Source organism: Pimephales promelas, chromosome 3 (assembly GCF_988280905.1).
Source record: "Pimephales promelas chromosome 3, fPimPro1.hap1.1, whole genome shotgun sequence".
Lineage (NCBI taxonomy): Eukaryota > Metazoa > Chordata > Actinopteri > Cypriniformes > Leuciscidae > Pimephales > Pimephales promelas.
The window spans coordinates 44,708,597-44,719,125 of record NC_142771.1 but is presented as its reverse complement, the minus strand read 5'-3'; the positions used below and the strand labels follow the sequence as shown (position 1 = coordinate 44,719,125).

Below are 10,529 nucleotides of genomic sequence, written 5' to 3'. Positions count from 1 at the left end.
GAATGGTTAGAACATTAGGGTAGTAAACTACATAAAGCTTACAGCACCTGGTATTCCCAGGCGGTCTCCCATCCAAGTACTAACCAGGCCCGACCCTGCTTAGCTTCCGAGATCAGACGAGTTCGGGCGTTCTCAAGGTGGTATGGCCGTAAGCGAAATCTGCTGCCAAAATTGGGCTATTTGAATGGTTAGAACATTAGGGTAGTAAACTACATAAAGCTTACAGCACCTGGTATTCCCAGGCGGTCTCCCATCCAAGTACTAACCAGGCCCGACCCTGCTTAGCTTCCGAGATCAGACGTGTTCGGGCGTTCTCAAGGTGGTATGGCCGTAAGCGAAATCTGCTGCCAAAATTGGGCTATTTGAATGGTTAGAACATTAGGGTAGTAAACTATATTAAGCTTACAGCACCTGGTATTCCCAGGCGGTCTCCCATCCAAGTACTAACCAGGCCCGACCCTGCTTAGCTTCCGAGATCAGACGAGTTCGGGCGTTCTCAAGGTGGTATGGCCGTAAGCGAAATCTGCTGCCAAAATTGGGCTATTTGAATGGTTAGAACATTAGGGTAGTAAACTACATAAAGCTTACAGCACCTGGTATTCCCAGGCGGTCTCCCATCCAAGTACTAACCAGGCCCGACCCTGCTTAGCTTCCGAGATCAGACGAGTTCGGGCGTTCTCAAGGTGGTATGGCCGTAAGCGAAATCTGCTGCCAAAATTGGGCTATTTGAATGGTTAGAACATTAGGGTAGTAAACTACATAAAGCTTACAGCACCTGGTATTCCCAGGCGGTCTCCCATCCAAGTACTAACCAGGCCCGACCCTGCTTAGCTTCCGAGATCAGACGAGTTCGGGCGTTCTCAAGGTGGTATGGCCGTAAGCGAAATCTGCTGCCAAAATTGGGCTATTTGAATGGTTAGAACATTACGGTAGTAAACTACATAAAGCTTACAGCACCTGGTATTCCCAGGCGGTCTCCCATCCAAGTACTAACCAGGCCCGACCCTGCTTAGCTTCCGAGATCAGACGTGTTCGGGCGTTCTCAAGGTGGTATGGCTGTAAGCGAAATCTGCTGCCAAAATTGGGCTATTTGAATGGTTAGAACATTAGGGTAGTAAACTACATAAAGCTTACAGCACCTGGTATTCCCAGGCGGTCTCCCATCCAAGTACTAACCAGGCCCGACCCTGCTTAGCTTCCGAGATCAGACGAGTTCGGGCGTTCTCAAGGTGGTATGGCCGTAAGCGAAATCTGCTGCCAAAATTGGGCTATTTGAAGAAGAAAAAAAAGAGACTCTTTCAGGCTTTCTGAAGAAACTGAGAGACTATTTCAGGAATTTTGAGGGGGAAAAAAGACAATTTAGGATTTTTGAAACATTTCATTGACTCTTTTTTTTTTTTTTTTAAACAATAAAGCTTACAGCACCTGGTATTCCAAGGCGGTCTCCCATCCAAGTACTAACCAGGCCCGACCCTGCTTAGCTTCCGAGATCAGACGAGTTCGGGCGTTTTCAAGGTGGTATGGCCGTAAGCGAAATCTGCTGCCAAAATTGGGCTATTTGAATGGTTAGAACATTAGGGTAGTAAACTACATAAAGCTTACAGCACCTGGTATTCCCAGGCGGTCTCCCATCCAAGTACTAACCAGGCCCGACCCTGCTTAGCTTCCGAGATAAGACGAGTTCGGGCGTTCTCAAGGTGGTATGGCCGTAAGCGAAATCTGCTGCCAAAATTGGGCTATTTGAATGGTTAGAACATTAGGGTAGTAAACTACATAAAGCTTACAGCACCTGGTATTCCCAGGCGGTCTCCCATCCAAGTACTAACCAGGCCCGACCCTGCTTAGCTTCCGAGATCAGACGAGTTCGGGCGTTCTCAAGGTGGTATGGCCGTAAGCGAAATCTGCTGCCAAAATTGGGCTATTTGAATGGTTAGAACATTAGGGTAGTAAACTACATAAAGCTTACAGCACTTGGTATTCCCAGGCGGTCTCCCATCCAAGTACTAACCAGGCCCGACCCTGCTTAGCTTCCGAGATCAGACGTGTTCGGGCGTTCTCAAGGTGGTATGGCCGTAAGCGAAATCTGCTGCCAAAATTGGGCTATTTGAATGGTTAGAACATTAGGGTAGTAAACTATATTAAGCTTACAGCACCTGGTATTCCCAGGCGGTCTCCCATCCAAGTACTAACCAGGCCCGACCCTGCTTAGCTTCCGAGATCAGACGAGTTCGGGCGTTCTCAAGGTGGTATGGCCGTAAGCGAAATCTGCTGCCAAAATTGGGCTATTTGAATGGTTAGAACATTAGGGTAGTAAACTACATAAAGCTTACAGCACCTGGTATTCCCAGGCGGTCTCCCATCCAAGTACTAACCAGGCCCGACCCTGCTTAGCTTCCGAGATCAGACGAGTTCGGGCGTTCTCAAGGTGGTATGGCCGTAAGCGAAATCTGCTGCCAAAATTGGGCTATTTGAATGGTTAGAACATTAGGGTAGTAAACTACATAAAGCTTACAGCACCTGGTATTCCCAGGCGGTCTCCCATCCAAGTACTAACCAGGCCCGACCCTGCTTAGCTTCCGAGATCAGACGAGTTCGGGCGTTCTCAAGGTGGTATGGCCGTAAGCGAAATCTGCTGCCAAAATTGGGCTATTTGAATGGTTAGAACATTACGGTAGTAAACTACATAAAGCTTACAGCACCTGGTATTCCCAGGCGGTCTCCCATCCAAGTACTAACCAGGCCCGACCCTGCTTAGCTTCCGAGATCAGACGTGTTCGGGCGTTCTCAAGGTGGTATGGCCGTAAGCGAAATCTGCTGCCAAAATTGGGCTATTTGAATGGTTAGAACATTAGGGTAGTAAACTACATAAAGCTTACAGCACCTGGTATTCCCAGGCGGTCTCCCATCCAAGTACTAACCAGGCCCGACCCTGCTTAGCTTCCGAGATCAGACGAGTTCGGGCGTTCTCAAGGTGGTATGGCCGTAAGCGAAATCTGCTGCCAAAATTGGGCTATTTGAAGAAGAAAAAAAAGAGACTCTTTCAGGCTTTCTGAAGAAACTGAGAGACTATTTCAGGAATTTTGAGGGGGAAAAAAGACAATTTAGGATTTTTGAAACATTTCATTGACTCTTTTTTTTTTTTTTTTAAACAATAAAGCTTACAGCATCTGGTATTCCCAGGCGGTCTCCCATCCAAGTACTAACCAGGCCCGACCCTGCTTAGCTTCCGAGATCAGACGAGTTCGGGCGTTTTCAATGTGGTATGGCCGTAAGCGAAATCTGCTGCCAAAATTGGGCTATTTGAATGGTTAGAACATTAGGGTAGTAAACTACATAAAGCTTACAGCACCTGGTATTCCCAGGCGGTCTCCCATCCAAGTACTAACCAGGCCCGACCCTGCTTAGCTTCCGAGATCAGACGAGTTCGGGCGTTCTCAAGGTGGTATGGCCGTAAGCGAAATCTGCTGCCAAAATTGGGCTATTTGAATGGTTAGAACATTAGGGTAGTAAACTATATAAAGCTTACAGCACCTGGTATTCCCAGGCGGTCTCCCATCCAAGTACTAACCAGGCCCGACCCTGCTTAGCTTCCGAGATCAGACGAGTTCGGGCGTTCTCAAGGTGGTATGGCCGTAAGCGAAATCTGCTGCCAAAATTGGGCTATTTGAATGGTTAGAACATTAGGGTAGTAAACTACATAAAGCTTACAGCACCTGGTATTCCCAGGCGGTCTCCCATCCAAGTACTAACCAGGCCCGACCCTGCTTAGCTTCCGAGATCAGACGAGTTCGGGCGTTCTCAAGGTGGTATGGCCGTAAGCGAAATCTGCTGCCAAAATTGGGCTATTTGAATGGTTAGAACATTAAGGTAGTAAACTACATAAAGCTTACAGCACCTGGTATTCCCAGGCGGTCTCCCATCCAAGTACTAACCAGGCCCGACCCTGCTTAGCTTCCGAGATCAGACGAGTTCGGGCGTTTTCAAGGTGGTATGGCCGTAAGCGAAATCTGCTGCCAAAATTGGGCTATTTGAATGGTTAGAACATTAGGGTAGTAAACTACATAAAGCTTACAGCACCTGGTATTCCCAGGCGGTCTCCCATCCAAGTACTAACCAGGCCCGACCCAGCTTAGCTTCCGAGATCAGACGAGTTCGGGCGTTTTCAAGGTGGTATGGCCGTAAGCGAAATCTGCTGCCAAAATTGGGCTATTTGAATGGTTAGAACATTAGGGTAGTAAACTACATAAAGCTTACAGCACCTGGTATTCCCAGGCGGTCTCCCATCCAAGTACTAACCAGGCCCGACCCTGCTTAGCTTCCGAGATCAGACGAGTTCGGGCGTTCTCAAGGTGGTATGGCCGTAAGCGAAATCTGCTGCCAAAATTGGGCTATTTGAATGGTTAGAACATTAGGGTAGTAAACTACATAAAGCTTACAGCACCTGGTATTCCCAGGCGGTCTCCCATCCAAGTACTAACCAGGCCCGACCCTGCTTAGCTTCCGAGATCAGACGAGTTCGGGCGTTCTCAAGGTGGTATGGCCGTAAGCGAAATCTGCTGCCAAAATTGGGCTATTTGAATGGTTAGAACATTAGGGTAGTAAACTACATAAAGCTTACAGCACCTGGTATTCCCAGGCGGTCTCCCATCCAAGTACTAACCAGGCCCGACCCTGCTTAGCTTCCGAGATCAGACGAGTTCGGGCGTTCTCAAGGTGGTATGGCCGTAAGCGAAATCTGCTGCCAAAATTGGGCTATTTGAATGGTTAGAACATTAGGGTAGTAAACTACATAAAGCTTACAGCACCTGGTATTCCCAGGCGGTCTCCCATCCAAGTACTAACCAGGCCCGACCCTGCTTAGCTTCCGAGATCAGACGAGTTCGGGCGTTCTCAAGGTGGTATGGCCGTAAGCGAAATCTGCTGCCAAAATTGGGCTATTTGAATGGTTAGAACATTAGGGTAGTAAACTACATAAAGCTTACAGCACCTGGTATTCCCAGGCGGTCTCCCATCCAAGTACTAACCAGGCCCGACCCTGCTTAGCTTCCGAGATCAGACGAGTTCGGGCGTTCTCAAGGTGGTATGGTCGTAAGCGAAATCTCCTGCCAAAATTGGGCTATTTGAATGGTTAGAACATTAGGGTAGTAAACTACATAAAGCTTACAGCACCTGGTATTCCCAGGCGGTCTCCCATCCAAGTACTAACCAGGCCCGACCCTGCTTAGCTTCCGAGATCAGATGAGTTCGGGCGTTCTCAAGGTGGTATGGCCGTAAGCGAAATCTGCTGCCAAAATTGGGCTATTTGAATGGTTAGAACATTAGGGTAGTAAACTACATAAAGCTTACAGCACCTGGTATTCCCAGGCGGTCTCCCATCCAAGTACTAACCAGGCCCGACCCTGCTTAGCTTCCGAGATCAGACGAGTTCGGGCGTTCTCAAGGTGGTATGGCCGTAAGCGAAATCTGCTGCCAAAATTGGGCTATTTGAATGGTTAGAACATTAGGGTAGTAAACTACATAAAGCTTACAGCACCTGGTATTCCCAGGCGGTCTCCCATCCAAGTACTAACCAGGCCCGACCCTGCTTAGCTTCCGAGATCAGACGTGTTCGGGCGTTCTCAAGGTGGTATGGCCGTAAGCGAAATCTGCTGCCAAAATTGGGCTATTTGAATGGTTAGAACATTAGGGTAGTAAACTACATAAAGCTTACAGCACCTGGTATTCCCAGGCGGTCTCCCATCCAAGTACTAACCAGGCCCGACCCTGCTTAGCTTCCGAGATCAGACGAGTTCGGGCGTTCTCAAGGTGGTATGGCCGTAAGCTAAATCTGCTGCCAAAATTGGGCTATTTGAATGGTTAGAACATTAGGGTAGTAAACTATATAAAGCTTACAGCACCTGGTATTCCCAGGCGTCTCCCATCCAAGTACTAACCAGCCCGACCCTGCTTAGCTTCCGAGATCAGACGAGTTCGGGCGTTCTCAAGGTGGTATGGCCGTAAGCGAAATCTGCTGCCAAAATTGGGCTATTTGAATGGTTAGAACATTAGGGTAGTAAACTACATAAAGCTTACAGCACCTGGTATTCCCAGGCGGTCTCCCATCCAAGTACTAACCAGGCCCGACCCTGCTTAGCTTCCGAGATCAGACGTGTTCGGGCGTTCTCAAGGTGGTATGGCCGTAAGCGAAATCTGCTGCCAAAATTGGGCTATTTGAATGGTTAGAACATTAGGGTAGTAAACTACATAAAGCTTACAGCACCTGGTATTCCCAGGCGGTCTCCCATCCAAGTACTAACCAGGCCCGACCCTGCTTAGCTTCCGAGATCAGACGAGTTCGGGCGTTCTCAAGGTGGTATGGCCGTAAGCGAAATCTGCTGCCAAAATTGGGCTATTTGAATGGTTAGAACATTAGGGTAGTAAACTACATAAAGCTTACAGCACCTGGTATTCCCAGGCGGTCTCCCATCCAAGTACTAACCAGGCCCGACCCTGCTTAGCTTCCGAGATCAGACGAGTTCGGGCGTTCTCAAGGTGGTATGGCCGTAAGCGAAATCTGCTGCCAAAATTGGGCTATTTGAAGAAGAAAAAAAAGAGACTCTTTCAGGCTTTCTGAAGAAACTGAGAGACTATTTCAGGAATTTTGAGGGGGAAAAAAGACAATTTAGGATTTTTGAAACATTTCATTGACTCTTTTTTTTTTTTTTTTTAAACAATAAAGCTTACAGCACCTGGTATTCCCAGGCGGTCTCCCATCCAAGTACTAACCAGGCCCGACCCTGCTTAGCTTCCGAGATCAGACGAGTTCGGGCGTTTTCAAGGTGGTATGGCCGTAAGCGAAATCTGCTGCCAAAATTGGGCTATTTGAATGGTTAGAACATTAGGGTAGTAAACTACATAAAGCTTACAGCACCTGGTATTCCCAGGCGGTCTCCCATCCAAGTACTAACCAGGCCCGACCCTGCTTAGCTTCCGAGATAAGACGAGTTCGGGCGTTCTCAAGGTGGTATGGCCGTAAGCGAAATCTGCTGCCAAAATTGGGCTATTTGAATGGTTAGAACATTAGGGTAGTAAACTATATAAAGCTTACAGCACCTGGTATTCCCAGGCGGTCTCCCATCCAAGTACTAACCAGGCCCGACCCTGCTTAGCTTCCGAGATCAGACGAGTTCGGGCGTTCTCAAGGTGGTATGGCCGTAAGCGAAATCTGCTGCCAAAATTGGGCTATTTGAATGGTTAGAACATTAGGGTAGTAAACTACATAAAGCTTACAGCACCTGGTATTCCCAGGCGGTCTCCCATCCAAGTACTAACCAGGCCCGACCCTGCTTAGCTTCCGAGATCAGACGAGTTCGGGCGTTCTCAAGGTGGTATGGCCGTAAGTGAAATCTGCTGCCAAAATTGGGCTATTTGAATGGTTAGAACATTAGGGTAGTAAACTACATAAAGCTTACAGCACCTGGTATTCCCAGGCGGTCTCCCATCCAAGTACTAACCAGGCCCGACCCTGCTTAGCTTCCGAGATCAGACGTGTTCGGGCGTTCTCAAGGTGGTATGGCCGTAAGCGAAATCTGCTGCCAAAATTGGGCTATTTGAATGGTTAGAACATTAGGGTAGTAAACTATATTAAGCTTACAGCACCTGGTATTCCCAGGCGGTCTCCCATCCAAGTACTAACCAGGCCCGACCCTGCTTAGCTTCCGAGATCAGACGAGTTCGGGCGTTCTCAAGGTGGTATGGCCGTAAGCGAAATCTGCTGCCAAAATTGGGCTATTTGAATGGTTAGAACATTAGGGTAGTAAACTACATAAAGCTTACAGCACCTGGTATTCCCAGGCGGTCTCCCATCCAAGTACTAACCAGGCCCGACCCTGCTTAGCTTCCGAGATCAGACGAGCTCGGGCGTTCTCAAGGTGGTATGGCCGTAAGCTAAATCTGCTGCCAAAATTGGGCTATTTGAATGGTTAGAACATTAGGGTAGTAAACTACATAAAGCTTACAGCACCTGGTATTCCCAGGCGGTCTCCCATCCAAGTACTAACCAGGCCCGACCCTGCTTAGCTTCCGAGATCAGACGAGTTCGGGCGTTCTCAAGGTGGTATGGCCGTAAGCGAAATCTGCTGCCAAAATTGGGCTATTTGAATGGTTAGAACATTAGGGTAGTAAACTACATAAAGCTTACAGCACCTGGTATTCCCAGGCGGTCTCCCATCCAAGTACTAACCAGGCCCGACCCTGCTTAGCTTCCGAGATCAGACGAGTTCGGGCGTTCTCAAGGTGGTATGGCCGTAAGCGAAATCTGCTGCCAAAATTGGGCTATTTGAAGAAGAAAAAAAAGAGACTCTTTCAGGCTTTCTGAAGAAACTGAGAGACTATTTCAGGAATTTTGAGGGGGAAAAAAAACAATTTAGGATTTTTGAAACATTTCATTGACTCTTTTTTTTTTTTTTTTTAAACAATAAAGCTTACAGCACCTGGTATTCCCAGGCGGTCTCCCTTCCAAGTACTAACCAGGCCCGACCCTGCTTAGCTTCCGAGATCAGACGAGTTCGGGCGTTTTCAATGTGGTATGGCCGTAAGCGAAATCTGTTGCCAAAATTGGGCTATTTGAATGGTTAGAACATTAGGGTAGTAAACTACATAAAGCTTACAGCACCTGGTATTCCCAGGCGGTCTCCCATCCAAGTACTAACCAGGCCCGACCCTGCTTAGCTTCCGAGATCAGACGAGTTCGGGCGTTCTCAAGGTGGGATGGCCGTAAGCGAAATCTGCTGCCAAAATTGGGCTATTTGAATGGTTAGAACATTAGGGTAGTAAACTATATAAAGCTTACAGCACCTGGTATTCCCAGGCGGTCTCCCATCCAAGTACTAACCAGGCCCGACCCTGCTTAGCTTCCGAGATCAGACGAGTTCGGGCGTTCTCAAGGTGGTATGGCCGTAAGCTAAATCTGCTGCCAAAATTGGGCTATTTGAATGGTTAGAACATTAGGGTAGTAAACTATATAAAGCTTACAGCACCTGGTATTCCCAGGCGGTCTCCCATCCAAGTACTAACCAGCCCGACCCTGCTTAGCTTCCGAGATCAGACGAGTTCGGGCGTTCTCAAGGTGGTATGGCCGTAAGCGAAATCTGCTGCCAAAATTGGGCTATTTGAATGGTTAGAACATTAGGGTAGTAAACTACATAAAGCTTACAGCACCTGGTATTCCCAGGCGGTCTCCCATCCAAGTACTAACCAGGCCCGACCCTGCTTAGCTTCCGAGATCAGACGTGTTCGGGCGTTCTCAAGGTGGTATGGCCGTAAGCGAAATCTGCTGCCAAAATTGGGCTATTTGAATGGTTAGAACATTAGGGTAGTAAACTACATAAAGCTTACAGCACCTGGTATTCCCAGGCGGTCTCCCATCCAAGTACTAACCAGGCCCGACCCTGCTTAGCTTCCGAGATCAGACGAGTTCGGGCGTTCTCAAGGTGGTATGGCCGTAAGCGAAACCTGCTGCCAAAATTGGGCTATTTGAAGAAGAAAAAAAAGAGACTCTTTCAGGCTTTCTGAAGAAACTGAGAGACTATTTCAGGAATTTTGAGGGGGAAAAAAGACAATTTAGGATTTTTGAACCATTTCATTGACCCTTTTTTTTTATTTTTTAAACAATAAAGCTTACAGCACCTGGTATTCCCAGGCGGTCTCCCATCCAAGTACTAACCAGGCCCGACCCTGCTTAGCTTCCGAGATCAGACGAGTTCGGGCGTTTTCAAGGTGGTATGGCCGTAAGCGAAATCTGCTGCCAAAATTGGGCTATTTGAATGGTTAGAACATTAGGGTAGTAAACTACATAAAGCTTACAGCACCTGGTATTCCCAGGCGGTCTCCCATCCAAGTACTAACCAGGCCCGACCCTGCTTAGCTTCCGAGATAAGACGAGTTCGGGCGTTCTCAAGGTGGTATGGCCGTAAGCGAAATCTGCTGCCAAAATTGGGCTATTTGAATGGTTAGAACATTAGGGTAGTAAACTATTTAAAGCTTACAGCACCTGGTATTCCCAGGCGGTCTCCCATCCAAGTACTAACCAGGCCCGACCCTGCTTAGCTTCCGAGATCAGACGAGTTCGGGCGTTCTCAAGGTGGTATGGCCGTAAGCGAAATCTGCTGCCAAAATTGGGCTATTTGAATGGTTAGAACATTAGGGTAGTAAACTACATAAAGCTTACAGCACCTGGTATTCCCAGGCGGTCTCCCATCCAAGTACTAACCAGGCCCGACCCTGCTTAGCTTCCGAGATCAGACGAGTTCGGGCGTTCTCAAGGTGGTATGGCCGTAAGCGAAATCTGCTGCCAAAATTGGGCTATTTGAATGGTTAGAACATTAGGGTAGTAAACTACATAAAGCTTACAGCACCTGGTATTCCCAGGCGGTCTCCCATCCAAGTACTAACCAGGCCCGACCCTGCTTAGCTTCCGAGATCAGACGTGTTCGGGCGTTCTCAAGGTGGTATGGCCGTAAGCGAAATCTGCTGCCAAAATTGGGCTATTT

General features: G+C 48.0%; 54 non-coding genes and 1 pseudogene across 54 annotated transcripts; all 55 read right to left on the bottom strand.

The window, feature by feature from the left end:
* Positions 1-35: 35 nt before the first annotated feature.
* On the bottom strand, positions 36-154 carry LOC148982365 (5S ribosomal RNA). The gene has a single exon (XR_016157726.1). It is a non-coding gene; the product is annotated as a 5S ribosomal RNA (ribosomal RNA).
* Positions 155-217: 63 nt separating this feature from the next.
* Positions 218-336, bottom strand: LOC148982364 (5S ribosomal RNA). The gene has a single exon (XR_016160459.1). It is a non-coding gene; the product is annotated as a 5S ribosomal RNA (ribosomal RNA).
* Positions 337-399: 63 nt separating this feature from the next.
* On the bottom strand, positions 400-518 carry LOC148982363 (5S ribosomal RNA). Its single transcript, XR_016157715.1, has one exon. It is a non-coding gene; the product is annotated as a 5S ribosomal RNA (ribosomal RNA).
* A 63-nt stretch (positions 519-581) lies between these two features.
* LOC148982362 (5S ribosomal RNA) lies at positions 582-700 on the bottom strand. The gene has a single exon (XR_016157703.1). It is a non-coding gene; the product is annotated as a 5S ribosomal RNA (ribosomal RNA).
* Positions 701-763: 63 nt separating this feature from the next.
* On the bottom strand, positions 764-882 carry LOC148982361 (5S ribosomal RNA). The gene has a single exon (XR_016157692.1). It is a non-coding gene; the product is annotated as a 5S ribosomal RNA (ribosomal RNA).
* Positions 883-945: 63 nt separating this feature from the next.
* Positions 946-1,064, bottom strand: LOC148982360 (5S ribosomal RNA). Its single transcript, XR_016161299.1, has one exon. It is a non-coding gene; the product is annotated as a 5S ribosomal RNA (ribosomal RNA).
* Positions 1,065-1,127: 63 nt separating this feature from the next.
* LOC148982359 (5S ribosomal RNA) lies at positions 1,128-1,246 on the bottom strand. The gene has a single exon (XR_016157681.1). It is a non-coding gene; the product is annotated as a 5S ribosomal RNA (ribosomal RNA).
* A 167-nt stretch (positions 1,247-1,413) lies between these two features.
* On the bottom strand, positions 1,414-1,532 carry LOC148982358 (5S ribosomal RNA). Its single transcript, XR_016160983.1, has one exon. It is a non-coding gene; the product is annotated as a 5S ribosomal RNA (ribosomal RNA).
* A 63-nt stretch (positions 1,533-1,595) lies between these two features.
* LOC148982357 (5S ribosomal RNA) lies at positions 1,596-1,714 on the bottom strand. Its single transcript, XR_016163725.1, has one exon. It is a non-coding gene; the product is annotated as a 5S ribosomal RNA (ribosomal RNA).
* Positions 1,715-1,777: 63 nt separating this feature from the next.
* LOC148982356 (5S ribosomal RNA) lies at positions 1,778-1,896 on the bottom strand. The gene has a single exon (XR_016157670.1). It is a non-coding gene; the product is annotated as a 5S ribosomal RNA (ribosomal RNA).
* Positions 1,897-1,959: 63 nt separating this feature from the next.
* LOC148982355 (5S ribosomal RNA) lies at positions 1,960-2,078 on the bottom strand. Its single transcript, XR_016163410.1, has one exon. It is a non-coding gene; the product is annotated as a 5S ribosomal RNA (ribosomal RNA).
* Positions 2,079-2,141: 63 nt separating this feature from the next.
* LOC148982354 (5S ribosomal RNA) lies at positions 2,142-2,260 on the bottom strand. Its single transcript, XR_016157659.1, has one exon. It is a non-coding gene; the product is annotated as a 5S ribosomal RNA (ribosomal RNA).
* A 63-nt stretch (positions 2,261-2,323) lies between these two features.
* LOC148982353 (5S ribosomal RNA) lies at positions 2,324-2,442 on the bottom strand. The gene has a single exon (XR_016157647.1). It is a non-coding gene; the product is annotated as a 5S ribosomal RNA (ribosomal RNA).
* Positions 2,443-2,505: 63 nt separating this feature from the next.
* Positions 2,506-2,624, bottom strand: LOC148982352 (5S ribosomal RNA). The gene has a single exon (XR_016157636.1). It is a non-coding gene; the product is annotated as a 5S ribosomal RNA (ribosomal RNA).
* A 63-nt stretch (positions 2,625-2,687) lies between these two features.
* Positions 2,688-2,806, bottom strand: LOC148982351 (5S ribosomal RNA). Its single transcript, XR_016160458.1, has one exon. It is a non-coding gene; the product is annotated as a 5S ribosomal RNA (ribosomal RNA).
* A 63-nt stretch (positions 2,807-2,869) lies between these two features.
* LOC148982350 (5S ribosomal RNA) lies at positions 2,870-2,988 on the bottom strand. Its single transcript, XR_016157625.1, has one exon. It is a non-coding gene; the product is annotated as a 5S ribosomal RNA (ribosomal RNA).
* Positions 2,989-3,155: 167 nt separating this feature from the next.
* LOC148982349 (5S ribosomal RNA) lies at positions 3,156-3,274 on the bottom strand. Its single transcript, XR_016163621.1, has one exon. It is a non-coding gene; the product is annotated as a 5S ribosomal RNA (ribosomal RNA).
* Positions 3,275-3,337: 63 nt separating this feature from the next.
* Positions 3,338-3,456, bottom strand: LOC148982348 (5S ribosomal RNA). The gene has a single exon (XR_016157614.1). It is a non-coding gene; the product is annotated as a 5S ribosomal RNA (ribosomal RNA).
* Positions 3,457-3,519: 63 nt separating this feature from the next.
* On the bottom strand, positions 3,520-3,638 carry LOC148982347 (5S ribosomal RNA). Its single transcript, XR_016157602.1, has one exon. It is a non-coding gene; the product is annotated as a 5S ribosomal RNA (ribosomal RNA).
* Positions 3,639-3,701: 63 nt separating this feature from the next.
* LOC148982346 (5S ribosomal RNA) lies at positions 3,702-3,820 on the bottom strand. Its single transcript, XR_016157591.1, has one exon. It is a non-coding gene; the product is annotated as a 5S ribosomal RNA (ribosomal RNA).
* A 63-nt stretch (positions 3,821-3,883) lies between these two features.
* LOC148982345 (5S ribosomal RNA) lies at positions 3,884-4,002 on the bottom strand. The gene has a single exon (XR_016165634.1). It is a non-coding gene; the product is annotated as a 5S ribosomal RNA (ribosomal RNA).
* A 63-nt stretch (positions 4,003-4,065) lies between these two features.
* LOC148982344 (5S ribosomal RNA) lies at positions 4,066-4,184 on the bottom strand. The gene has a single exon (XR_016160324.1). It is a non-coding gene; the product is annotated as a 5S ribosomal RNA (ribosomal RNA).
* A 63-nt stretch (positions 4,185-4,247) lies between these two features.
* Positions 4,248-4,366, bottom strand: LOC148982343 (5S ribosomal RNA). Its single transcript, XR_016157580.1, has one exon. It is a non-coding gene; the product is annotated as a 5S ribosomal RNA (ribosomal RNA).
* A 63-nt stretch (positions 4,367-4,429) lies between these two features.
* Positions 4,430-4,548, bottom strand: LOC148982342 (5S ribosomal RNA). Its single transcript, XR_016157569.1, has one exon. It is a non-coding gene; the product is annotated as a 5S ribosomal RNA (ribosomal RNA).
* Positions 4,549-4,611: 63 nt separating this feature from the next.
* LOC148982341 (5S ribosomal RNA) lies at positions 4,612-4,730 on the bottom strand. Its single transcript, XR_016157557.1, has one exon. It is a non-coding gene; the product is annotated as a 5S ribosomal RNA (ribosomal RNA).
* Positions 4,731-4,793: 63 nt separating this feature from the next.
* On the bottom strand, positions 4,794-4,912 carry LOC148982340 (5S ribosomal RNA). Its single transcript, XR_016157546.1, has one exon. It is a non-coding gene; the product is annotated as a 5S ribosomal RNA (ribosomal RNA).
* A 63-nt stretch (positions 4,913-4,975) lies between these two features.
* Positions 4,976-5,094, bottom strand: LOC148982339 (5S ribosomal RNA). Its single transcript, XR_016162614.1, has one exon. It is a non-coding gene; the product is annotated as a 5S ribosomal RNA (ribosomal RNA).
* Positions 5,095-5,157: 63 nt separating this feature from the next.
* Positions 5,158-5,276, bottom strand: LOC148982338 (5S ribosomal RNA). The gene has a single exon (XR_016166614.1). It is a non-coding gene; the product is annotated as a 5S ribosomal RNA (ribosomal RNA).
* Positions 5,277-5,339: 63 nt separating this feature from the next.
* LOC148982337 (5S ribosomal RNA) lies at positions 5,340-5,458 on the bottom strand. The gene has a single exon (XR_016157534.1). It is a non-coding gene; the product is annotated as a 5S ribosomal RNA (ribosomal RNA).
* Positions 5,459-5,521: 63 nt separating this feature from the next.
* LOC148982336 (5S ribosomal RNA) lies at positions 5,522-5,640 on the bottom strand. Its single transcript, XR_016160457.1, has one exon. It is a non-coding gene; the product is annotated as a 5S ribosomal RNA (ribosomal RNA).
* A 63-nt stretch (positions 5,641-5,703) lies between these two features.
* LOC148982335 (5S ribosomal RNA) lies at positions 5,704-5,822 on the bottom strand. The gene has a single exon (XR_016157523.1). It is a non-coding gene; the product is annotated as a 5S ribosomal RNA (ribosomal RNA).
* Positions 5,823-5,885: 63 nt separating this feature from the next.
* LOC148982334 (5S ribosomal RNA) lies at positions 5,886-6,002 on the bottom strand (annotated as a pseudogene).
* A 63-nt stretch (positions 6,003-6,065) lies between these two features.
* LOC148982333 (5S ribosomal RNA) lies at positions 6,066-6,184 on the bottom strand. Its single transcript, XR_016160456.1, has one exon. It is a non-coding gene; the product is annotated as a 5S ribosomal RNA (ribosomal RNA).
* Positions 6,185-6,247: 63 nt separating this feature from the next.
* LOC148982332 (5S ribosomal RNA) lies at positions 6,248-6,366 on the bottom strand. The gene has a single exon (XR_016157511.1). It is a non-coding gene; the product is annotated as a 5S ribosomal RNA (ribosomal RNA).
* Positions 6,367-6,429: 63 nt separating this feature from the next.
* Positions 6,430-6,548, bottom strand: LOC148982331 (5S ribosomal RNA). Its single transcript, XR_016157499.1, has one exon. It is a non-coding gene; the product is annotated as a 5S ribosomal RNA (ribosomal RNA).
* Positions 6,549-6,716: 168 nt separating this feature from the next.
* LOC148982330 (5S ribosomal RNA) lies at positions 6,717-6,835 on the bottom strand. The gene has a single exon (XR_016165623.1). It is a non-coding gene; the product is annotated as a 5S ribosomal RNA (ribosomal RNA).
* Positions 6,836-6,898: 63 nt separating this feature from the next.
* Positions 6,899-7,017, bottom strand: LOC148982329 (5S ribosomal RNA). Its single transcript, XR_016163724.1, has one exon. It is a non-coding gene; the product is annotated as a 5S ribosomal RNA (ribosomal RNA).
* Positions 7,018-7,080: 63 nt separating this feature from the next.
* Positions 7,081-7,199, bottom strand: LOC148982328 (5S ribosomal RNA). The gene has a single exon (XR_016157488.1). It is a non-coding gene; the product is annotated as a 5S ribosomal RNA (ribosomal RNA).
* Positions 7,200-7,262: 63 nt separating this feature from the next.
* On the bottom strand, positions 7,263-7,381 carry LOC148982327 (5S ribosomal RNA). The gene has a single exon (XR_016162146.1). It is a non-coding gene; the product is annotated as a 5S ribosomal RNA (ribosomal RNA).
* Positions 7,382-7,444: 63 nt separating this feature from the next.
* On the bottom strand, positions 7,445-7,563 carry LOC148982326 (5S ribosomal RNA). The gene has a single exon (XR_016160454.1). It is a non-coding gene; the product is annotated as a 5S ribosomal RNA (ribosomal RNA).
* A 63-nt stretch (positions 7,564-7,626) lies between these two features.
* LOC148982325 (5S ribosomal RNA) lies at positions 7,627-7,745 on the bottom strand. Its single transcript, XR_016157477.1, has one exon. It is a non-coding gene; the product is annotated as a 5S ribosomal RNA (ribosomal RNA).
* Positions 7,746-7,808: 63 nt separating this feature from the next.
* LOC148982324 (5S ribosomal RNA) lies at positions 7,809-7,927 on the bottom strand. The gene has a single exon (XR_016160586.1). It is a non-coding gene; the product is annotated as a 5S ribosomal RNA (ribosomal RNA).
* A 63-nt stretch (positions 7,928-7,990) lies between these two features.
* Positions 7,991-8,109, bottom strand: LOC148982323 (5S ribosomal RNA). The gene has a single exon (XR_016157466.1). It is a non-coding gene; the product is annotated as a 5S ribosomal RNA (ribosomal RNA).
* Positions 8,110-8,172: 63 nt separating this feature from the next.
* On the bottom strand, positions 8,173-8,291 carry LOC148982322 (5S ribosomal RNA). Its single transcript, XR_016157455.1, has one exon. It is a non-coding gene; the product is annotated as a 5S ribosomal RNA (ribosomal RNA).
* A 168-nt stretch (positions 8,292-8,459) lies between these two features.
* LOC148982321 (5S ribosomal RNA) lies at positions 8,460-8,578 on the bottom strand. The gene has a single exon (XR_016162553.1). It is a non-coding gene; the product is annotated as a 5S ribosomal RNA (ribosomal RNA).
* Positions 8,579-8,641: 63 nt separating this feature from the next.
* On the bottom strand, positions 8,642-8,760 carry LOC148982320 (5S ribosomal RNA). Its single transcript, XR_016162214.1, has one exon. It is a non-coding gene; the product is annotated as a 5S ribosomal RNA (ribosomal RNA).
* Positions 8,761-8,823: 63 nt separating this feature from the next.
* On the bottom strand, positions 8,824-8,942 carry LOC148982319 (5S ribosomal RNA). The gene has a single exon (XR_016157444.1). It is a non-coding gene; the product is annotated as a 5S ribosomal RNA (ribosomal RNA).
* Positions 8,943-9,005: 63 nt separating this feature from the next.
* LOC148982318 (5S ribosomal RNA) lies at positions 9,006-9,123 on the bottom strand. The gene has a single exon (XR_016163851.1). It is a non-coding gene; the product is annotated as a 5S ribosomal RNA (ribosomal RNA).
* Positions 9,124-9,186: 63 nt separating this feature from the next.
* Positions 9,187-9,305, bottom strand: LOC148982317 (5S ribosomal RNA). Its single transcript, XR_016160453.1, has one exon. It is a non-coding gene; the product is annotated as a 5S ribosomal RNA (ribosomal RNA).
* Positions 9,306-9,368: 63 nt separating this feature from the next.
* LOC148982316 (5S ribosomal RNA) lies at positions 9,369-9,487 on the bottom strand. The gene has a single exon (XR_016157433.1). It is a non-coding gene; the product is annotated as a 5S ribosomal RNA (ribosomal RNA).
* A 167-nt stretch (positions 9,488-9,654) lies between these two features.
* Positions 9,655-9,773, bottom strand: LOC148982315 (5S ribosomal RNA). Its single transcript, XR_016165612.1, has one exon. It is a non-coding gene; the product is annotated as a 5S ribosomal RNA (ribosomal RNA).
* Positions 9,774-9,836: 63 nt separating this feature from the next.
* On the bottom strand, positions 9,837-9,955 carry LOC148982314 (5S ribosomal RNA). The gene has a single exon (XR_016163723.1). It is a non-coding gene; the product is annotated as a 5S ribosomal RNA (ribosomal RNA).
* A 63-nt stretch (positions 9,956-10,018) lies between these two features.
* LOC148982313 (5S ribosomal RNA) lies at positions 10,019-10,137 on the bottom strand. The gene has a single exon (XR_016157421.1). It is a non-coding gene; the product is annotated as a 5S ribosomal RNA (ribosomal RNA).
* Positions 10,138-10,200: 63 nt separating this feature from the next.
* Positions 10,201-10,319, bottom strand: LOC148982312 (5S ribosomal RNA). The gene has a single exon (XR_016157410.1). It is a non-coding gene; the product is annotated as a 5S ribosomal RNA (ribosomal RNA).
* A 63-nt stretch (positions 10,320-10,382) lies between these two features.
* LOC148982311 (5S ribosomal RNA) lies at positions 10,383-10,501 on the bottom strand. The gene has a single exon (XR_016160452.1). It is a non-coding gene; the product is annotated as a 5S ribosomal RNA (ribosomal RNA).
* Positions 10,502-10,529: the final 28 nt, after the last annotated feature.